Here is a 20,587-nt window from a genome sequence, read left to right as displayed (position 1 = left end):
CTCTCACAAATACACAATCATTTGGAGCTACACACCTCACCTCTCTACTTGTATTCTCTTTACATTTTAGTAGTAGTTTGTGAGCTAGCAAAGCTACATTGGAGAGCTTGGCTCCTTGCAAGAAGAGCAACTTTGGTATGAATATGAAGAGTTCTTCCATAGCCTTGTTCTCATATCTTCAATATAGTAATGCATATGAACTAGAGTATAGTTGTCGTGTTATAATCATGATATGTGAACTAGCATATAGTTTGTGTGTTATGATCTTTACATGTTCAACTTTATGCTTAATCATTCATATGACTTGTATGAGTAGAAGTAGAGCAAGAGATGAGGTGGCGGTTCATCATTCCTTTGGGTTTGCTAATATTCTTGCTTGTCGATTTGTAAGGTCGGGGTCTCAGGGGGATATGGGTAGTTTCCTTGTACATGGGCGTGGTGCTCGGGTGCATGGGAACCTTCGAATATGATGGTACCCTCGGTTGAGGGGTAGGCGGTAGGTGGTGATAGCCATATCCGTCCCTTGTAATCCACCACGTTCGGGTATTATGTAGGAGTTTTAAAGTCTCTCGTGCTTGCTGGCAGACAAGTGCTCGGAGATCTCCCTGTCCATCTTAAACTTAGTTCTAACTCTAATCATATAACTTGTATGATCATTAACTGTTCTTTGCACGGCTATATTAGAACATGTCGGCTCCATGTAGGAACATTCTTTTATTCTTTATTTTCATTTTATCCTTGAGGTTGGCTCAGATGTGTGTCCACTATCCTTGAAATACCATTTTTACCCCTATCATGAACTATTGGTTTACTAATGCAAGTATGTAATCTTGTTCATACTCATGCTAGAATCTTATACCTTGCCCTCCTTTGGGAAAATATAAATAACGATGCCGTGAATACTTCCAGGTGAAATGCTACAACGGTAGATCCGTGCACTTATGGATATTTTCTATAATCGTTAAGAACTATTGTAGTTGGTGTTTTTTGGCGGTGTCGCTAAGGTTTACTCAATCTTAGTGATGGTGCTAAGAACTACTAACAGACATTTCTGGTGCCATTACCGAGCATGGACTTAAAACCTCCACAATTGGTGATTTCCCTAAGAAATGCCAACAAGCATTTCTAGTGCCATTGCCGGGGAGGGCATAGGTTAAAAAATCTAGTAGGACATGATCATGATCACATGCATGTAATGGTAGCCATAGTTTATGCAGGCTAATTCTGCTTGTTTTCTTCCTATTATGGATGAAAACAAGATAGTGTATGAGTGGTTTTGACCTACCAGATAACTACACAAAAAACCTAGAAGCACTCCTAAGGAAGAGCTAGTCTTGTACCACTTCTTCTTCTGCCTATCCACCAGCAAGTGAACCAGTCACTCCCGCACCATCTGCTACTACCGCTATGGCCAAGACACTCCATGACTACTCCACCCCCGTTGTTGCCAACATGCCCATTGGGCCCGCTGTCAACACGGGAGCTAGAAACTTTGAGCTACGCACTGGCCTGATCACGATGGTGTAGGCAAACCAATTCTATGGTTTGCCTAGCGAGGACGCAAGTGCACACTTGCAACACTTCATAGAGCTGTGCGACACCATTGTCATCAAAGATGTCACACCAGCAAGCATAAGGCTCCGTCTGTTTCCCTCCTCCCTTGTGGGGAAGCAGAAATAGTGGTTCTATAAAGAGAAGGAAGCTGCCAGTACGTGGGACAAATGTTCCACAGCGTTCCTCACGAAATTTTTCCCCATGGGCAAAACTAATGCCCTGAGGGGGAAAATTTCAAACTTCCAGCAAACTTCACTAGAATCCATCCCTGAGGCATGGGAGAGCCTGTAGGATTATATCCAAGCCTGCCCACACCACAGAATGGAAAATTGGCTCATGCTCTAGAACTTCTATGAGGGGCTTATGCCCATGTCGAAGGGGCATGTGGATGCCACTGCTGGAGGTGCGTTCCTTTCCCTGACCATCCATGAAGCTACGGCTCTCATCGGGAAAATGGTGGCCAACCAGAGCTGGGGGAAGGAATGAAAACCATAAAAATACATGCATACCATGAAGGAGGTGGATATGCTTGCCACAAAAATAGATTTGTTACTATCAATACTGAAAGAAAGAGCCCATGAGAAGGAAGCTATGAAGGCCACCGTTTAGGCCACGGACTCACAAATGAGCTGCGAAGGCTATGGAAAAGTCGAACACTCAGGGAATAACTGCCCCAAGACCCATGAAAAAGCATCATACATTAACAATGGGTTTTGACAAGGTAACAATAATGGGTGGAATAACCAGTTCTGCCCACAAGGAGGTAATTCAAACTTTAACTTAAATTACAATTCGAATCAACCTTCCTTGGAAGACCTAGTTTTAGGTCAAGCTAAAATTAATGAAAATATAACCAAAAAGTTAATGTATAATGATAAAATGTTTGAAAATATAAATTCTAAACTTGAAAATCTTTCATCATCTGTTAAAAATCAATTGAGCTTTACTAAAATGATTGAAACTCACATAGCTCAAATTGCTACCGCTCTACCTATCTCTGAATCGGGAAAGATTCTGGGGCAACCCGAAACTTCTCTTGAATCTATTAAAATGGTCTCAATGAGGTTCAAAAAAGCCTCCATGTTGAGAGAGCCATGATTATTTCATAGATCCACCATTCGTCACTAAGAAAGGAGATCCTGGTCGCCCAACAATCACATGGTCAATTGGCCCACATGTCTTCCACAATGCCCTCTACGACCTTGAGGCAAGCATCAATGTCATGTCCAAGGTAATATATGATAAGATTTTGGGTGGACCTCTGTCCACTTCACACTTTCGATTATAGATGGCAGATCAATCTTCATGAAAACCGGAGGGACTTGCCAAGGATATCTTGGTAAGAATTCGAGACACATACATCCCCATGGACTTCATCGTTCTAGACATGGGCCTCAACAAGGAAACTTCCCTCCTCCTAGGGAGACTATTTCTTAACACTACAAATGTAGTTTTACATGTGGGATCAGGGCATGTTAGCCTTCACATTCAAGGACTAACAATGAGATGTCCATTCAATGGGTTTAACATGCATAAATATACTAAAAACAAACAACCCAATAAACAACCATGTACAGGGGTTAAACAGGTATGGCAGATAAAAGGATCAGCATCCACACCCACTTCTCTGGGCATGGATGTTCCATCATCAAGCAAGGAATGAAGGGGTAGAGTCCTGCTCATTTGACTTTAAACAACGAGCCCTTGCCGAAGGTAAATCGGTTGTTATCCTTTACAATTATAATCTGCTTAGAATTCCTATATACTAAAACTATAGACTATGCTTTAAATTATACCTAAATAAAAATAGTTTATCTATCATATATCTACACTTGAATAATTTTGGTTATTCTTCCATGACTCTTTACAAGTATGTTTTGGTTTAAGGTATGATTTGTAGCGATCATGCTTTCAAAGGCTTTTCAAATTAAGCATGGTGCTTAGGTTGAATAGCCTACCTTGATCAAATTAAAAATGATGTCTAAATTTAATCATTGAGCCAAAACTATAGAGTATAAACATGGATGGTATAAACCCATGAAACCATATAAAAATATATGTAATAAATAATGTACCTCGGAATCATTAACACGCCTCTTGCCTCGAGGTAGCTTGGAGGAGGACCCGTGAGGTACCTTGTATCTTTTTCGTATTTTAATTTTTGCATTTATTTTCTACATTTATTTATTTATTTATTTATTAACATCTAAAAATCTAAAAATTCAAAAATACCAAAAAAATAAAATATGACAAAAACAACAAAAATATGAATTCCACTCTCATATGTGTTTAAGGATTGTTTAGTTTCTCCTATGTTGAAATGATGGATAGTTGCTCTATCTATAATCCATCTATGCCTAGGCTGTAACTTAGTATTTCCCAAGATTTAAGTTTGTTGGCTAAAAATGTCTTATCCTAAAAAATGAAAACTTATGGGTTTCAAATGCATGCTCCTTTTCTAAGTTGTTGTGAGTTATGATATGGTACAAATAGAATGTGATATGACTTTGTTCTAAGAGAATTTTATTTTCAAAAATGCTAAAATTAAAAAGTTTCTCAATGATTATGAATACCTACCAAGGCTATATGACATGATATTCAAATTCAAAATGTTAGTCATATGCTACTTGTTTGAGCATTGAGCTTTGTCAAATTGTTATGACCCTTGTTGACATTCTCGTCATGGCCCCAAGATTAAGACACACGTACACTCACAAATAAACTACTATCTCTTACACTGAGAGTTACGCAAAAACATGTATTCCTGTCCACCAAATAATCACTCCATTCATGTATCATGTGTTTCTCTCTAAAAAATTTTCATATGCCAAAAAGAATAGTATGGGCTATGCTAAAAAAAGGAGAAAAAAAAATCCATGCCAAAAGGCATGAGAGAAAAAAAATGCATGCCAAAGAGCATGAAGAAAAGAAAAGAAAAAGAAAGAAAGAAATGAAGATAGTCCATACTTTTAAATAAAGGCATTCATCCAAAAAGAGAGAGATTCATGATCAAAGGAGTTCCAAAAATATTTAGAATTAGGAACATTATGAAAAATTCCACACACTTGCATGTCTTGATCAAAGTGCATGACTTGCATCTCCTTGAGGTCCGGTTTTTGACTTAGCAAAATATGCGATGCAAGTATGCCTCAATTTCATACCTACCCAAAGCTACACTCAAAGCCATTAGTGGTTGGATATGAAAAAGAAGGCAAATATCAAATGCCTTGGTGAGGTTACATACACTTTGAGCGATCGAGAGAATCATTTGAGGAACTTACATTTATTTTGCAAAACGCATAAAACCTCCAGATAGATGGTTAATCAAGGAATGAATGATTGGTGATTCTTTTATAACCATTATATCTTGCAACCACCCATGAACTTGGAAAAGTTATATGCCCCATAGGGATCATGATAAAGAGTGGATAAAAATGTCAACTTATTTGAATTACAGAAGAATACTTTGTTATAGGCATGGCACTTATGAAATGTATTCGGCATAGTAGCAACTTCTGATCAACAACCAAGTACTTAGCTATTTGCTAAGGACAAGCAAAAGTTAAGCTTGGGGGATTTGTTGGCGGTCTCTATCGATCAAATCCGACCGCCAATTAAAGTCCAAAATAGGAGAAATAGACAAACTTTTGACACATATGCATATACTATTGACATAGTTCCACTTGTATTGCAAGATTACTATTTTGCAGGACTCATATTCAAATACAAATGGAAACCCAAGCAAAAGGTGCAAATCAAAAAGCGTAATGCAGAAATGCACTAAGGAAATAAATAGAGAAGCCCACCTACACGTCAAGACTGGGCCGGGCACAACCGAGGAAGCAACCAAGGCCCAGCCAGCAGCCCACCAGAGCAAGGCGATGGCTAGTGGGGCAGCCCTAGTGCGGCCGCACTTGGGGTGCGCCCGCACCCCTAACACCACCTCTTAGGCCCACCTCACTCTGGCAGTTGCATGGCGGCTTGCAAAGGTGGCTCAAGGTGGTTTCCTAATTTATCAGAGCCAAAATGACCATGAGCTAGTATAAATGTAGGCATGGAGCTCTCTCACAAATACACACCATCATTTTGAGTTACACACCTCACCTCTCTACTTGTATTCTCTTTACATTTTAGTAGTAGTTTGTGAGCTAGAAAAGCTACCTTGGAGAGCTTGGCTCCTTGGAAGAAGAGCAACTTTAGTATGAATATGAAGAGTTCTTCCATAGCCTTATTCTCATATCTTCAATATAGTAATGCATATGAACTAGAGTATAGTTGTCTTGTTATAATCATGATATATGAACTAGCATATAGTTTGTTTGTTATGATCTTAACATGTTCAACTTTATGCTTAATCATTCATATGACTTGTATGAGTAGAAGTAGAGCTAGGGACGAGGTGGCGGTTCATCATTCCTTTGGGTTTGCCCATTTCTTGCTTGTTGATCCGTAGGGTCAATGTCCTGGGGGGATATGGGTAGTTTCCTTGTACACGGGCGTGGTGCTCGGGTGCACAGGAACCTTCAGATATGATGGTACCCCTAGTTGAGGGGTAGGCAGTAGGTAGTGACAACCCTATCCATCCCTTGTAATCCCCCATGTTTTGGTATTGTGTAGGAGTTTTAAAGTCTCTCAAGCTTGCTGGCAGACCAGTGCTTGGAGAACTCCCCGTCCATCTTAAACTTAGTTCTAACTCTAATCATATAACTTATATGATCATTAACTGTTCTTTGCATGGCTATATTACAACATGCCGGCTCCATGTAGGAACATTCTTTTATTCTTTGTTTTCTTTGAATCCTTGAGGTTGGCTCAGATGTATGTCCACTATCCTTGAAATACCATTTTTACCCATATCATGAACTATTGGTTTACTAATGCAAGTATGTAATCTTGTTCATACTGATGCTAGAGTCTTATACCTTGCCCTCCTTTGGTAAAATATAAATAACGATACCCTGAATACTTTTGGGTGAAATGCTACAACGATAGATCCGTGAGCTTATGGATATTTTCTGTAATCGTTAAGAACTATCGTAGTTGGTGTTTCTTGGCGGCGTCGCTAAGGTTTACTTAATCTTAGTGATGGTTCTAAGAACTACCAATTGACATTTCTGGCGCCGTTGCCGAGGATGGACTTAAAACCTCCACACTTTGTGATTGCACTAAGAAATACCAACAGTAATCCCATTCTCAACTTCATTTAAAGAGCATAAAAACGAGATCATTAGGAGGCGAGAATCTTGCTTGTCAATGGGAGCAACATTCTCCCATCAAATGGCTTTCTAGATGGTGGCAAATTCGGAGCCATACCTATCTTTTCAAGGAGATCGAGGTGGTATGCCGGCGTGTGGATGAACTCACAGTTCTTGATGAGGTTGTAAGCATGCATCTCCCATTCTCCCTCTAATGGGGACGGGGATCCCGATCTTCCGTCAGGTAGAGGTAACTATCGTTGTGGCGGAGAATGACACACCGATCCGGCTTTAGATCGAAAGATTGAACCCTACAATCTTAGCACCACAGCTCCTCTGGTTATCAACCAAGTCACAGACCAGGTTGACCTCGCCAAGAAGGCTAATCCTTGCCTATGCAACGAAGAACACAAGCAAGAACAAGAAAGAACACAACTAAATTGCAGATGAATGATTAATCTCACGAAGTTGGGGTCTTACAAACCGATGAACAGCGAAATTGTTCTTGATAGATTAATCTAAGCAAAACCCAAAACCTAATAGCGGCGATGGCGTATGATTATAAAGGTCTTAGGGTCGTCGCCTACCCTGGATGCGCCCCCTAATGGGCCCAAACACGATACACGGTCCAACGGACGAAAAGACGGTGTCGTAGCACCTTGGCAGATTCTGGAGCTGACTTGTTTCGACAATTCCCATTGATTCTGAATGCCTTTTGATGTGAGACCACTTGGATTGGCTTCCTTATCAAATTAGCTTTGCAACCATATGTGGATCGTCGAAAACGGAGTCCAGATGCATCCTAGGTGACCAGTTTAAGGTAGACTGGTCCTGTAGGCCGAGGCAGACTCGAACTTGAGTTGCTTTGGGCCTCCACCTCGGGGACTCGAACCGAATTAGCCTTGGGCCTCCTTCTTGACTTGGACACCCTTGCTGGCCTCCTACCCCTCCATACCATGTGCCAAACATGGTCATATGCATGGGTGTCATGTCCTCATCATCCTCCCCTTCTTGACGAAAAGCCATCCTTGGCGTCGATTGTGCTTGAAACTAATCCTGCACAACATAAAGGAGAACGGGGTTGCAAAGACAAAGAAAACTGAAATAAGTGTGAGAAGGAATGTGACCATGTTTCCAAGAAATTTCACAAGCATGTAAACTCCATGATCCAAATACACACGCTGTATGTCAACATTATCCTGCAAAAGATTAGAACTAACCAAAGACAACGCAGGAATAGATGGTCTAGCAGACATAGGTAGCCACCAACAATACTCCCCTTCTTGGAAGTGAACTTGTTTCTTTGAGGAACATGAGAAAATGTTTGTATTATTATGGCTGCCCTCTAAATGATCATAACCTTGTACAACAAAAGGAAAATTCATATTACTACGAATGTATACTCGATGTATCATATATTGTCCCTTGTTGTTATATTTGCCAATAACATGATATGTGTGTTTAGAAAACCAAGGCAAATTAGCATATTTAAAAAGGCTCTCCTCCAAACAATCTAGGTTACACAAAACATCAAATTCAATATAACCCAAAGTATGTAAAGAAGACAACAGTTTGAACTCATTAGTTTTATTAGCAATATGAATAACATGTTTATTTTCAGCACAAGTGACTGGTTCCAAAACATGTAAAACTGAAGCATCATCAACCAGTTCATCTTTATCACAAGGAGCTTCAAGCAGATTATCATGGGATAGAGATAAATCAAGAGAGGGTTCCACTAACAATTGCTCTATGATAGCATGGTTTGTGGAAAATTTTAGTACATTAAAACATTTCTCACCTTCCGTGAGCGTAGCACCATGAGCATTACCTATGTTCTCAGCAGGAGTAATAGGTGCATTGTGAAGTGATGGTTCTAAATTTGCATATGAGGTTGTGAGCTCCTCATTTTCCTCCATGTCATCCTCTCGCTTATGTACATTGTCCTGCAGAAGGTTAGTCATAGCAAGAGGAATAACAATAGACTCTTCCTCTAAATGTTGCACCTCATCATATGAAGTCAAAATAGGAGGTGGATTAACAAAGGTTTCTCGCATAAGGAGTTTCATATCATTCCAAGTTGGAGGTTTATTAGAAGGATCTAAAGACTCCCACCAAGATAAAGCAGAATGTCGCAAAACACTAGCTGCATTTTTTACCTTCTTGGACACATAAAGTGAGTAGCAAATATGTTATCTATAGCAATTTCCCACTCCATATACTCATCAGCACCTATACCATCATAAGTCGGTGGATACAAACAACCTGTCATTATTAGAAGATAGCAAAAGACAACACAAAAGTATTATCCCTATCAAATGACTACGTGGTTGCCGTGGTGTCACTTTTCACAGCAAGTGGAAGCGTCTTACCAAGCTCTTACAAAGTTCTTACCAACACAAGCAGTGGGCGGTACAACCGACGGCTGGTTCGTGATACCTGAGGCAGTGGTACCAAGATTGCAAGGCCCTTTTTCTGTACTGATCTAAAGAGTTTGTGGAGCTTGGAAGGTACACAAAGAATAATATGTATATCTAGCACACAAGTCAGTAACAGAAAGTAATGCTGAATTATAGTCCAAAGTACTTATTTTCGTTGCTGGTCTAAAATGCTCTAAGTACCAGGTGTGTAACAAACAAGCAAGTATGGTGGATAGCAAGGAGATAGGTGTGTGAAAACAAGTATGGTGGATGGAAATAGCAACACAAACAAGGAACCAGACAGCACACGTTAACACATCTCACTTTGGTCTTCTGTATGTGCTCCTCTAGATATTGTTCCTCTTTTGCCCCTCTTTTTTCTATTTTTTTGGGCTATCATTGTTTTTTTGGGAAATTTTGACTTTTTTATTTTATTTTTTGATATTTTTTCTTCACTTAGGAGCACAAAAGAAGTAACCATAAAAAATATGAGCTTAAACAAGTGAAAGACATGGCCTGTGGAATTTTTAGAAAACTTGCTCAAAATCGACAAAAACCTTGTGACCACGAAAAGAGGATCTTGTGACCACTTTTTGACCAATTTAAAATTTTCCAACCCCAGCAAAGCCAGGGATGGATGGATCGGAAATTTTTTTCTGATTGATTTTGATATATGGAATGTTGAAATCGGAGTTCGTATGCGAAAACTAGACCAGTTTTATGAATTGGCTCCAAATTAGAGGACAAAATGGGAACAATGTGCGCAAAATTGGTCACAACAGCAAAGATTTGATGGAAACGATGGGGCAAAACACACGAACTGGACTCTCATATGACCTAACCAGCAACAAGATCTTGACCAGGACACAAACTAAAAATGACAGACTCTGAAACTGAAATATGCAAAGGCTATGGCACGGAAGGTTCTAGGACAGGGAAAAATGGCATTGGACTATGGGATGAAAGCGAAACACTCAAAACTAGGTGATAAATATGACCTGACGGTATACCTTAGCTTTGATTACCACTTAATGGGGACGAGGATCCCGATCTTCCGTCAGGTAGAGGTAACTATCATTGTGGCGGAGAATGACACACCGATCCGGCTTTAGATCAAAAGATTGAACCTTGCAATCTTAGCACCATAGCTCATGTGGTTATCAACCAAGTCACAGACCAGGTTGACCTCGCCAAGAAGGCTAATCCCTGCCTGTGCAATGAAGAACACAAGCAAGAACAAGAAAGAACACAACTAAATTGCAGATGAATGATTAATCTCATGAAGTTGGGGTCTCACAAACCGATGAACGGTGAAACTGTTCTTGACAGATTAATCTAAGCAAAACTCAAAACCTAATAGCGGTGGTGTATGATTATAAAGGTCTTAGGGTCATCGCCTACCCTAGAAGTGCCCCCTAATGGGACTTTCCTGTTGACAATTCATGTGGTGGAGAATGCTGGCTTGTTTTGACAATTCCTATTGATTCTGAAGGCCTTTTGATGTGAGACAACTTGGATTGGCTTCCTTATCAAATTATCTTTCCATCCATATGTGGATCGTTGAAAACAGAGTCCGGATGCGTCCTAGGTGACCAGTTAAGGCAGACTAGTTCTAGAGGCCGAGGCAGACTCGAACTTGAGTTGCTTTGGACCTCCACCTCGGGGACTCAAACCGAATTAGCTTCGGGCCTCCTTCTTGACTTGGACACCCTTGCTGGCCTCCTACCCCTCCATACCATGTGCCAAACATGGTCATATGCATGGGTGTCATGTCCTCATCACCCTCCAAATCAAGGTGGGGATCGTCATCGCCTTCCTCGATATGTTGCTCTTGCTCTTACTCTTCAGTTGGCTCTGTTTCTTCATCTTCATGCATTGGGCTCTCTTCAAGCTTGGCATAGCGCGCGCTTGAGCGTCCATAGGACCGTCTTGAGCTCAACCCCATGACCTTCTTGAGCACACCAGCGAGCTTCTTTCCAAACCTATCAATGGTAAAAGCAGCACAACAAGCTCAAAAATAGGGTTACGTTAGCAAAAATAAATCAAGTGACCTGTGAGCTTGACTTGGTGGCGCTAAGCTAGGAAATTTTCTATAGAGTTACCTTGCTCTCAAGCTTTGTGGAAAAATATTTTGCAAGTGGTGAAGCAAAGAGAGTGAGAGGGAGTGAAAAATGGCGAGTGGAGTGTGAGTGAGAGGCTCACACCCGGCCTCTCCTATTTATAGAAGGAATCACCGGTCGAGAGGGGGGAAGAGCAATGGCTAGGAGCCATTGGAGAAGTAGCAGAGACAACAACGCCGGGCAAGGTACGACCGCTCCAAAGGTGGGCCCGCTTGGTTCCCTCTTTGGTCGGTGGCTCCCAATGGCTAAGTGGGAGCCAGCCATTGGGGTTTTGCAATTTTTCGAATCCCCCTCTTCTCATAAATGATTTTCCACAAAACTTTTATTATATTTTGAATTTTCATAAATATTTTAAAAATGAGAAATGATAAAGGAAAAATCTATACTATCAGAAAATGATTTTTATTTTATTTTTCTAAAAAGTTTATTTTGAAGTAAAATTTTAAATTTTGAATTTTGAAAATTTGAAATTTTGAATTTTTTTTGAATTTTTAAAAGAAAACTACCGATTACCTTCATCAAGGGCTTAACATTTGTAGTCCATCGGCAAGACTTCCCCTCCTCTATTGCTCTGCAACTACATGAACAAACTCAGGGGAATCCTCGGGTTGCCTCGGGATTTTCCTCGAATTGTTGATTGAAATTGCGATAGCTATTTGAGCAATTTGAGTTTCAATCATTTTATTAAAACTGAGTAGATTTTTAACAGAGGATGATAAATTTTCATGTTTAGAATTTATATTTTCAATCATTTTATCATTATACATAATCTTTTTAGTGATATTTTCATTTATTTTATCCTAGGCTAAGACCAGGTCTTTCCTGGAGTTGAAATTTGAATACCTCCTTGCGGGCGGGGTTGATAGTTCCACCCATTACTGTTATTCTATTCGTAGAACCCGTTGTTGAGGTATGCAATTCTTCTTAGGTCTCGGGGCCGTCACTCCCCGAGTGGCCAACTTCTCCATGGACCTCACATGTCATATATGAGTCCATGGCCTGGATGGTGCTCTTCATTGCTTCTTTGCCAGCAGCACATTCATCTAGTCTTTTCAGCAACAAATCCATTTTTGTGGCAAGCATATCCTGCCTCCTTCACGGTATGCATGCCTTTTTGTTGTTTTCTCTCATCCCACCAACTTTGATTTGCCACCATCTTCTCGATGAGAGTTGTAGCTCCATCAATGGTGAGGGAAAGAAATGCTCCTCCAACAGCGGCATTTATGTGACCCTTCGATATGGGTGTCAGCCCCTCATAGAAGTTCTAGAGCACGAGCCAGTTCTCCATCCCATGGTGTAGGCAGGCTTGGATGTAATCTTGTAGCCTCTCCCATGCCTCAGGGATAGATTCCATTGAATTTTGCTAGAAGTTTGAAATTTTCCCCCTCAGGGCATTGGTTTTGCCCATGGGAAATTTTTTTGCGAGGAACGTCATAGACCATTAGTCCCACATGTTGATAGCTTCCTTCTCTTTGTAGAACCATTGTTTCGCCTTCCCCGCTAGGGACAAGGGAAATAGACAAAGCCTGATGCTAGCTGGTGCGACTTCTTTTATGACTATGGTGTTGCACAGATGAAGGAAGTGTTGCAGGTGTGCACTCATGTCCTCACTAGGCAAACCACAAAACTGGTTTGCTTGCACCATAGTGATCAGGCCACTCCAGAGCTCAAAGTTTTATGGAGCCTGTGTTGACATGGGCCCAACGGGCACACTGGCAACAACAGGGGTGGAGTAGTCACAGAGTAACTTGGCCATGGTGGTAGTAGCAGATGGTGCGGGGGTGACTGGTTCGACTACCGGCTGAGAAATGGAGGAAGAAGCAGTATGGGACATGTTCTTCCTTAGGAGCGCCTCCCATTTATCGGTGTAGTTTTCCGGCAAGATGAAAACCGGTCATACACTATCCTGTTTTCATCCATAATAGGGAGAAAACAAGCAGAGTTAGCCTACATAAACTATGGCTACCATTACATGCATGTGATCATGATCATATCTAGTAGATTCTTTTAACCTATGCCTTCCTCGGTAATGGTGCCAGAAATGCTTATTGGCATTTCTTAGCGTCACTACCAAGGTTGGAGATGGAATCCATTCCTGGCAATGGCACTAGAAATGCCTATTAGTATTTCTTAGCATCATTACTAAGATTGGGATAAATCTTAGCAATGCCACCAAGGAACATCAACATGATAGTTCTTAATGATTACAGAAACAATATCCGCAAGCGCACGGATATATCATTGTAGCATTTCACCTGAAAGTATTTAGGGTATCATTATTTATATTTTCCCAAAGGAAGGCATGGTGTAAAGGGTCTCGCAGGGATATGAACAAGATTACATACTTGCATAGTGAACCAATATTCTATGATAGGAGTAAAAACGGTAATTCAAGGATAGTGGACGCACATCTAGGCCATCCTCAAGGATAAAAGGAAAACAAAGAATAAAAGAATGTTCCTAAGTGGAGCAGGCATGTTCTAATATAGCCATGCAAAGAATAGTTGATGATCATACAAATTACATGGTTAGAGCTAGAACTAAGTGTAAGATGGATGGGGAGATCTCCAGGCACTGGTCTGCTAGCAAGACTTTAAAACTCCTACATAATACGTAAACAGTGGATGATTACAAGGGATGAATAGGGCAGTCACCACCTGCCACCTTGAAAGATGCATTTGCCCCCTATGTGGGTTTTGGTGTATTGATGACATCCAAATTACGGAAATAATAAGATCTTGATGAGATATATTGCAGCTTTAGTCGCTTGAAAGATTTAAAGAGTTGATCTAAGATGAAATGGTATCCCTCAATTCTTCAAGTGCAAAAGGCGGATGAACCCAAAGCGCTCTCCAAAGCTTTTATATTTTGTATTGGTTTGGGTATGCCATACTATAAAGAGGGATGCAAGTTTAGGTGGTCTGAGAAAGATAGAGTGCTCACGCATAAAAATAAAATCAAAAGAGAGACACAAAATCACCTTACAAACACTTAGACATAGTTTTGTGGACTTTTGTTAGTCGGAAGTCCCAGTGTGAGCCTAGGAGTTCTAGCTATCAGAAGTCTCGACATTTGGTGCTAGAAGACCCTGGTGCTTGCTGACTTTGCTGCCAGCCTATCTACGCACCTTCGCCCAGTCGAAAGTCCCAACGGGAGTCGAGAGTTTTGGGTGCCAAAAGTCCCAGCTCCCATTGGAAGTCCCAATGCCTTAGGACTTAGCCCCCTGGCTGTAACACCCTAGGTGTTTGTCACCCGTTAAGAAATGGGTTTGAGCTAAAACATGACATGTTAAGTGGTGATGAAGGTGTCAAGATCAAATCTACAAGAGTGAGCGCCAACTTAAACTTAGACTTATATGCGGACCCTTGTTAAGATTATGCAAGAGTAAGGTTAAACATGCTTATTTCATGTACATTACATCAACATGCATTCATCTTGACCAGTGGAAAAGTTTCATGAAGTTTGGAATGAAGAAGTCACGTGAAATGGTATGTTATAATCTTTCATGGATTGCTTTATTAGGTGAATGAGAACCTATCAAACATGACTTGTTATTTTATGTTTTCCCTATGTGTACACTTATGATAATGTGTGATTGTCGATAGAATATCGTCGGCAGTCCTCCGAGGGGTATCCCACGTGGGTAGATTGATCGACAGAGGAGCGTGAGATCAAGAACAAGAAGGCAACAGAGACACACGAGTTAGACAGGTTCAGGCCATCAATACGACGTAATACCCTACTCCTGTGGTCTGTTGGTTTGTATTAGATATCGTATGATATGCCATGATTTTGGAGGGGGTCCCTGCCTACCTTATATAGTCTAGGAGGTAGGGTTACAAGTCGGTTAGATCTGAGAGATAACCGGAAAGTAATAACTGATTACAGGAATCTTGGGATCATACATATCCTAACAGATCTCGTAGTATCTTCTAGATATCTTCCTAGTGTCTTGGGAGAGGCGCCGAGCAAAGTCGTGCCTCGCAAGGCTTCGTCTTGTGGGCTAGGCCACCCCTAGGGGCGCAGCCCATGTGGCCTACCATGTGTATCTGGGGTCATATACCCCATAGCTAGTCCCCGAGCGCCTTGTACCCGTTGTGCAACACCATCTTGAGCTCGTCCGAGTAGGTGTGAATAATGCCGAGCTATCAAACTCATGGTCCAACCACCATGATGAATTGCCGAGAAGCGTGAACCATCGCCGAGCAGCGTGAACTGTCACCGAGCAGCATGAACTGCCACCAAGTAGCGTGACCTATCGCCGAGTAGCGTGAACCAGTCGCCAAGCAGCATGAACTGCCGCCGAGCAGCGTGACCTGTCGCCGAGCAGTGTGACCCAAGTATGGCTTGCCATAAGGGTGTAAGGAGCTTAAGTTTAGAATCAAAATCTTCTTCGTAGTGGACCATGTGTGCCCACTAAGAGTCCGAACAAAGTAGTAGGAGTCAATCTTCTTCCATAGGCATGTAGTTTTTGAGAAAAAATCCCGCACACTCATCCGCTAGATGAAGTGTGCCCACTTAGGTCCCCGAGCCTAATAGCATATGTTGTAGTCATATGGTGCCTAGGGTGAGAAACTAGAAGAATAGTAGAAAACTAGCCGAGCAGGCAGCCATTCCCTAGGCATGTCCCAAAAAGAGACAAAGCACATTCACCACAAGGTGAAATGTGCCCACTCAGTCCTCGAGCCTGATAGTAGGTGACACAGCCACGTGGTGCCAGGGTCAGAAATAGAAAAACAATCAAAGACTAGTGGAGCACGTAGCCAGTCCTCAAGCTGCAGGCGAAGTCATCGGAGAAATCAAACCATGGAAAAAAAACCAGAGTAACGGCTGTACAGCGTCGGCTACTGAGCCTCAATAAATGGCAGAGAAGGTGGTGATATTTTGATGAGTAGCAACTGATGGCAGCGATAAATGAGCGACATGGGCTATGGTTGCGCAGAAGCCCAGGTAACGGCCCATATGCCGCATCGGAGAAATTGGAGTGGCGTAGATCACGAGAACGGTTCCCAAAAAACCCTTGAATGCGGAACTATGGGTAAGGTCCTATATAACAGTGCCGCCGCATGCCCTATGCCCACCTTTTCCACTTCATCTTCCTCCTCATCTCTCGCACCACTGAATCTACAACCACATTTACCTCCGCTGCCAAACCCTAACCAGATCTGGGAAATGGCGCCAAAGAAGGGAGCTACGAAATCGAAGAAGACTAGTCCATAGAAGATGGGCGCCGTGGCCCGACACGATGAGGAGTGGGTGCCATCACAAATAGGAGAAGCAGAGCTAAACAGATTGGTGGAAGCTGGTGTTCTCCCTGACCGTGCTACCATCGGATGGTGGCCAACCCTCGGTGAATCCTTCCCAACACCCCATACTGACGAAGTAGTGGTATTCGAGGACTATTTCTAGCGTGGGCTAGGATTTCCTATTCACCCATTTCTGAGGGATCTGTTGGAGCTCTGGGGGTACTCTATGCAATCTCCACCCCAATACCATTTTGCACATCTCAATCTTCATCCATTTTTGTGAGGCATACCTTGGAATATACCCCACTTCAATCTCTTCCATCACCTATTCTGGCTGAAGAAGAGAGGTGATGCTGGTTCCAAGGTGGTTGGTGGGGTGTACCTACAGCTATGGGATGGAATGGCGAGCGAATATGTTACCATACCACTTAACACGTCACTGAAGGGGTGGAACACTAGGTGGTTCTACATGAAACAAAGCCACCCAGCGGTTCGCTGTAACACCGACCACATCCTAGAAAGCCAGAGGAGTTGGTCGGAGCTACCAAGCAACGATGAATATGGAGCAAGTGAATGAACTCCTCGGCTTAATAAAAGGCATGAGGACCAATGGCAGATTGGTGACTGGCAAGTTTCATAGTGCGCCGCGTTCAACCCTGTAAAGAGAGGGCGCACCTAGGCTTCAAATTCAAAGGGGAGACTGACGGTACCCGAGAGAGGCCATAAATTCTGTCCAGGAACATCAGTTGAAGAGCAGACTACCAAGCTGTTCGCTCTGCTTGCCTCATTCAGGTTGTCAGGGTACACAAAGCCCTTCAACTGCAAGAATCTTCCTCCTCAGATGAATATCCCGACTGTGTGTTTCTAAGAAGTTTTTTTTATTTTGTCATTGCCGAGCAATAAACTGATCCTACTTATGTGAAGATCCATTCACAAGACAGGGCAGTGTATTTCTTGGGCGTGCCGAGAAACGATTGGCCACCGGTAGTGGATGCATGACCACCAGCTCAACCTAAAGAAAGCTTCGTTGGCGTTTCCTCAAAATCCGGAGGTATGAATGTTGGTCGGACGGAGAGTCCTCCCTTGGTGTCGATGAAAATCCGAGGGAAGAGGCCGGTAGCAGATGAGCCAGCCCACAAGAAGAGGAAAATAGCAGCTACTGCTCCCCGCAAACCAGGCAGCATCTCACTTGGTGATGATCAGACCAATCGAACACGAAGGACCGCAGTGTTCGATTGGTCCGATGACGATGAAATTCTCATGAATCCTCCCTTGAGCATGAAAAAGCCTCCATGTAGCCCACGTGTAGGGGAACAACCCAGGGTAGGTGAAGAAGTCTATGAGGTGTCGATGAGGAAAGTCCCCGAGCAGCGGGCGGAGGGAATTTCTAAGCAGCAGACGATGGAAGTCCCCGCAGGGGCGAGCAACGAAAGTCCTCGAGCAACTAGCGGAAGCAAACCCTAGAGCAGTAGGTGGAACCAAGGTCAACCGAGGAAGAGCAGAGAATTCCCCCACAGAGCACAGGAGTCGACCCTGCAGCTGCGCCCGGAGGATCGAGCCGGCATCGCCGGTTCAAGAAATCGAACCGCCTAGACCAAACCATAAGTGTCCTTGTGCTAAAGTTACTTTGCTGTATTTTCTTTACTTCTATGGTGTCAGAATAACTAATTTGATACAATGCAAGGCGAACAACAGATCTAACCCCACCCACTCAGACTGAGCAGCAACTAGAAACTAGCCCCAGGAGCGGGGGAGATGCCAGTAGACCCTATCCTGGAGTCCCCGAGTGCTCAGGGAGCACGCGGGGGAGCCAATCGCTGCCCCTGGTGTCGGCGAAATATGGTCGGTAGTCTACCTAGGGGTATACCCAAGGTAGTAGATTATCAGCAGACAGGTGCGCAAGCTACGAACGAGATGGTGACGCAAGACAGACACGAGGTTTTATCTAGGTTCGGCCGCCGTGAAGGCGTAATACCTACGTCCCACGTCTAATTGTATTGCTATATGTCAATGAGATGATTTTTGAGAGGGGTCCCCTACCCGCCTTATATAGTCTAGGGGGCAGGGTTATAGATCTAGAAACTAATTCTAACCAGTTACAATTGCCATAGGTGGCCGGATAAGGATTCCTATTCTAACCGACTAGGATCTTGCTTGATATCCAAGTCTGCCTTGATTCCTTGCGCGGGACTCTGAGCAGATCGGCTGGGCCGCGTGTCATATTCTAGTGGGCCAGACCCCCTGGTCTAGGCCAGCCCAAGCCTAGCCGTAAGGGTATAGGGGTTAATACCCCCATAGCTAGTCCCCGTGCACCATGTATTATGTTGCGACACGCCATTTGATCTTCTTTGGCTAAAGCGGTCTGTCTTCATCTCCAACTGGTTTAAACATTGACCAACCAAATGTGCCAGTATTTAGGTCAGCACAGAGAGCAGTAGACCACGATTATAGCTGAAGATTCTGGTTGTCCAAAGAATGCATGTTTCTCTAAAGAAAAAAGAAAAAGATTTCTTTCCTGATCAAGTGTGCCCACTTGTATTTCTAAAAAGAAATATAAGTGACCCTTGTACAGTAGTAGTTATGGCCAATAGTCAGAGCATAGGGGTCAATAAAATAAGCACATTCACCATAAGGTGAAGTGTGCCCACTTAGTCCCCAAGCTTGGTAGTAGGTGACGTAGGCACATGGTGCCAGGGTCTAAAAAGAATTCCCAGCTAAGTTGAGAATCCAATCATCATACAAGCGATACGAGATGCACCAGTAGGTGCATCATACCGATGTAGTCCCCAAGCTTGCTGGAAGGCAAGGTATCAACCTTGTAGCAGGGTCTAAGTGAGAAAAAATAAATGCCTCTCAACTGTATGTGAGTACAAATCACATGTAGCCGAGGAGAGCAGTCCCCGAGCAATGGTCTTAGAGTGGTTGGGGCAGTCCCTGAACGCAACATGGGAAAAAGGATGAATCCCCAAGAATAACCATGGTCGGGACAGTCCCTGAGCATGATGGTGGTCGAGACACTACCGAGCATGAGAGTGGTCAGAACAGTCCCCGAGCACGATTGTGGTTGAGACAGTCCCGAGCATGGGAGTGGTCGGAACAGTTCCCGAGCACGATGGTGATCAGGACAGTCCCTGAGCACAAGGATAGTTGTGACAGTCCCCGAGCACTAGAGTGGTTGGGACAGTCCCCAAGCACAAAAAGTGTGGCAAAAAACCATATGCCACTTTTACTCTTATTTTATGTATTTATTTATTTGTTTGTTCTGACAAGTCTGGTCTGACACATTTGGTCAAAAAAGTAGGCAGGTATAGCACGTCACACTGCCTTTTTGTCTTGTCAAGCAAATAGTTCTGTGGCACCTGTCAGTAGGTGCATCAGCGTGGGCCCTCCCATGCTGGCAACGAAGAGGCACATATATTGGCGTAGATCTCGGGGCTGTGAAAACAACCATCTATGACATGTGCGCACGTCCCATAAGAATCCTAGGCAGACAAAGCAGCATAACTCTTGGGTTAAATATGGTATATGATAGGTCTGTTACTATTTACTGAACCCCATTGCCATTCGCAACCGTAGCTTTCTTCTTCCTCTCGCCAACCAACCCTAACACATTCAAAATTGCCACCAATCAATCCGCTGCCGCTTCGACTGCCGCCTCTGCTAATCCCCCGCTGCTGTTGAAGATCAAAACACTCCCCGTTCACCAGCAAGGCTGGAGTCAGAGGCAGAAAATGAAAGGAAATGGCAAAAAGTGATGCGCAGAAGAAAACAGGGGTCATGGCGAAGAAGGGTGGAAGTCAAAAAGCAATGAGCAGACCATTGAAGACCTCGTCACCATGGGGGTACTCCACAATAAGGAGCTCATAGGATGGCATGTGCTGGAGGGTGAGGGGTACCCCAATCCACAACCAGGTGAGATTGTGGTGTTCGAGGATTTCTTTAAACAGGGATTTGGGGTTCCAATACATCCGTTTCTTCAGGGGCTCTGTCTTTACTATGAGATTGGGATTTGCAATCTGCATCCCAACTCGATCCTCCTTGTCGCCACTTTC

The 20,587-nt window shown here is 43.1% G+C and overlaps 2 non-coding genes across 2 annotated transcripts; one reads left to right on the top strand and one right to left on the bottom strand.

Annotated features, from left to right (window-relative positions):
• Nucleotides 1-1,770: 1,770 nt before the first annotated feature.
• On the bottom strand, nucleotides 1,771-1,877 carry LOC136547694 (small nucleolar RNA R71). Its single transcript, XR_010781658.1, has one exon. It is a non-coding gene; the product is annotated as a small nucleolar RNA R71 (small nucleolar RNA).
• Nucleotides 1,878-12,575: 10,698 nt separating this feature from the next.
• LOC136547643 (small nucleolar RNA R71) lies at nucleotides 12,576-12,682 on the top strand. Its single transcript, XR_010781607.1, has one exon. It is a non-coding gene; the product is annotated as a small nucleolar RNA R71 (small nucleolar RNA).
• The last annotated feature ends 7,905 nt before the right edge of the window (nucleotides 12,683-20,587 follow it).

This window comes from Miscanthus floridulus, chromosome 3 (assembly GCF_019320115.1).
Source record: "Miscanthus floridulus cultivar M001 chromosome 3, ASM1932011v1, whole genome shotgun sequence".
Lineage (NCBI taxonomy): Eukaryota > Viridiplantae > Streptophyta > Magnoliopsida > Poales > Poaceae > Miscanthus > Miscanthus floridulus.
The sequence above is the reverse complement of the archived record's forward strand: the minus strand, read 5'-3'. Positions and strand labels throughout refer to the sequence as shown.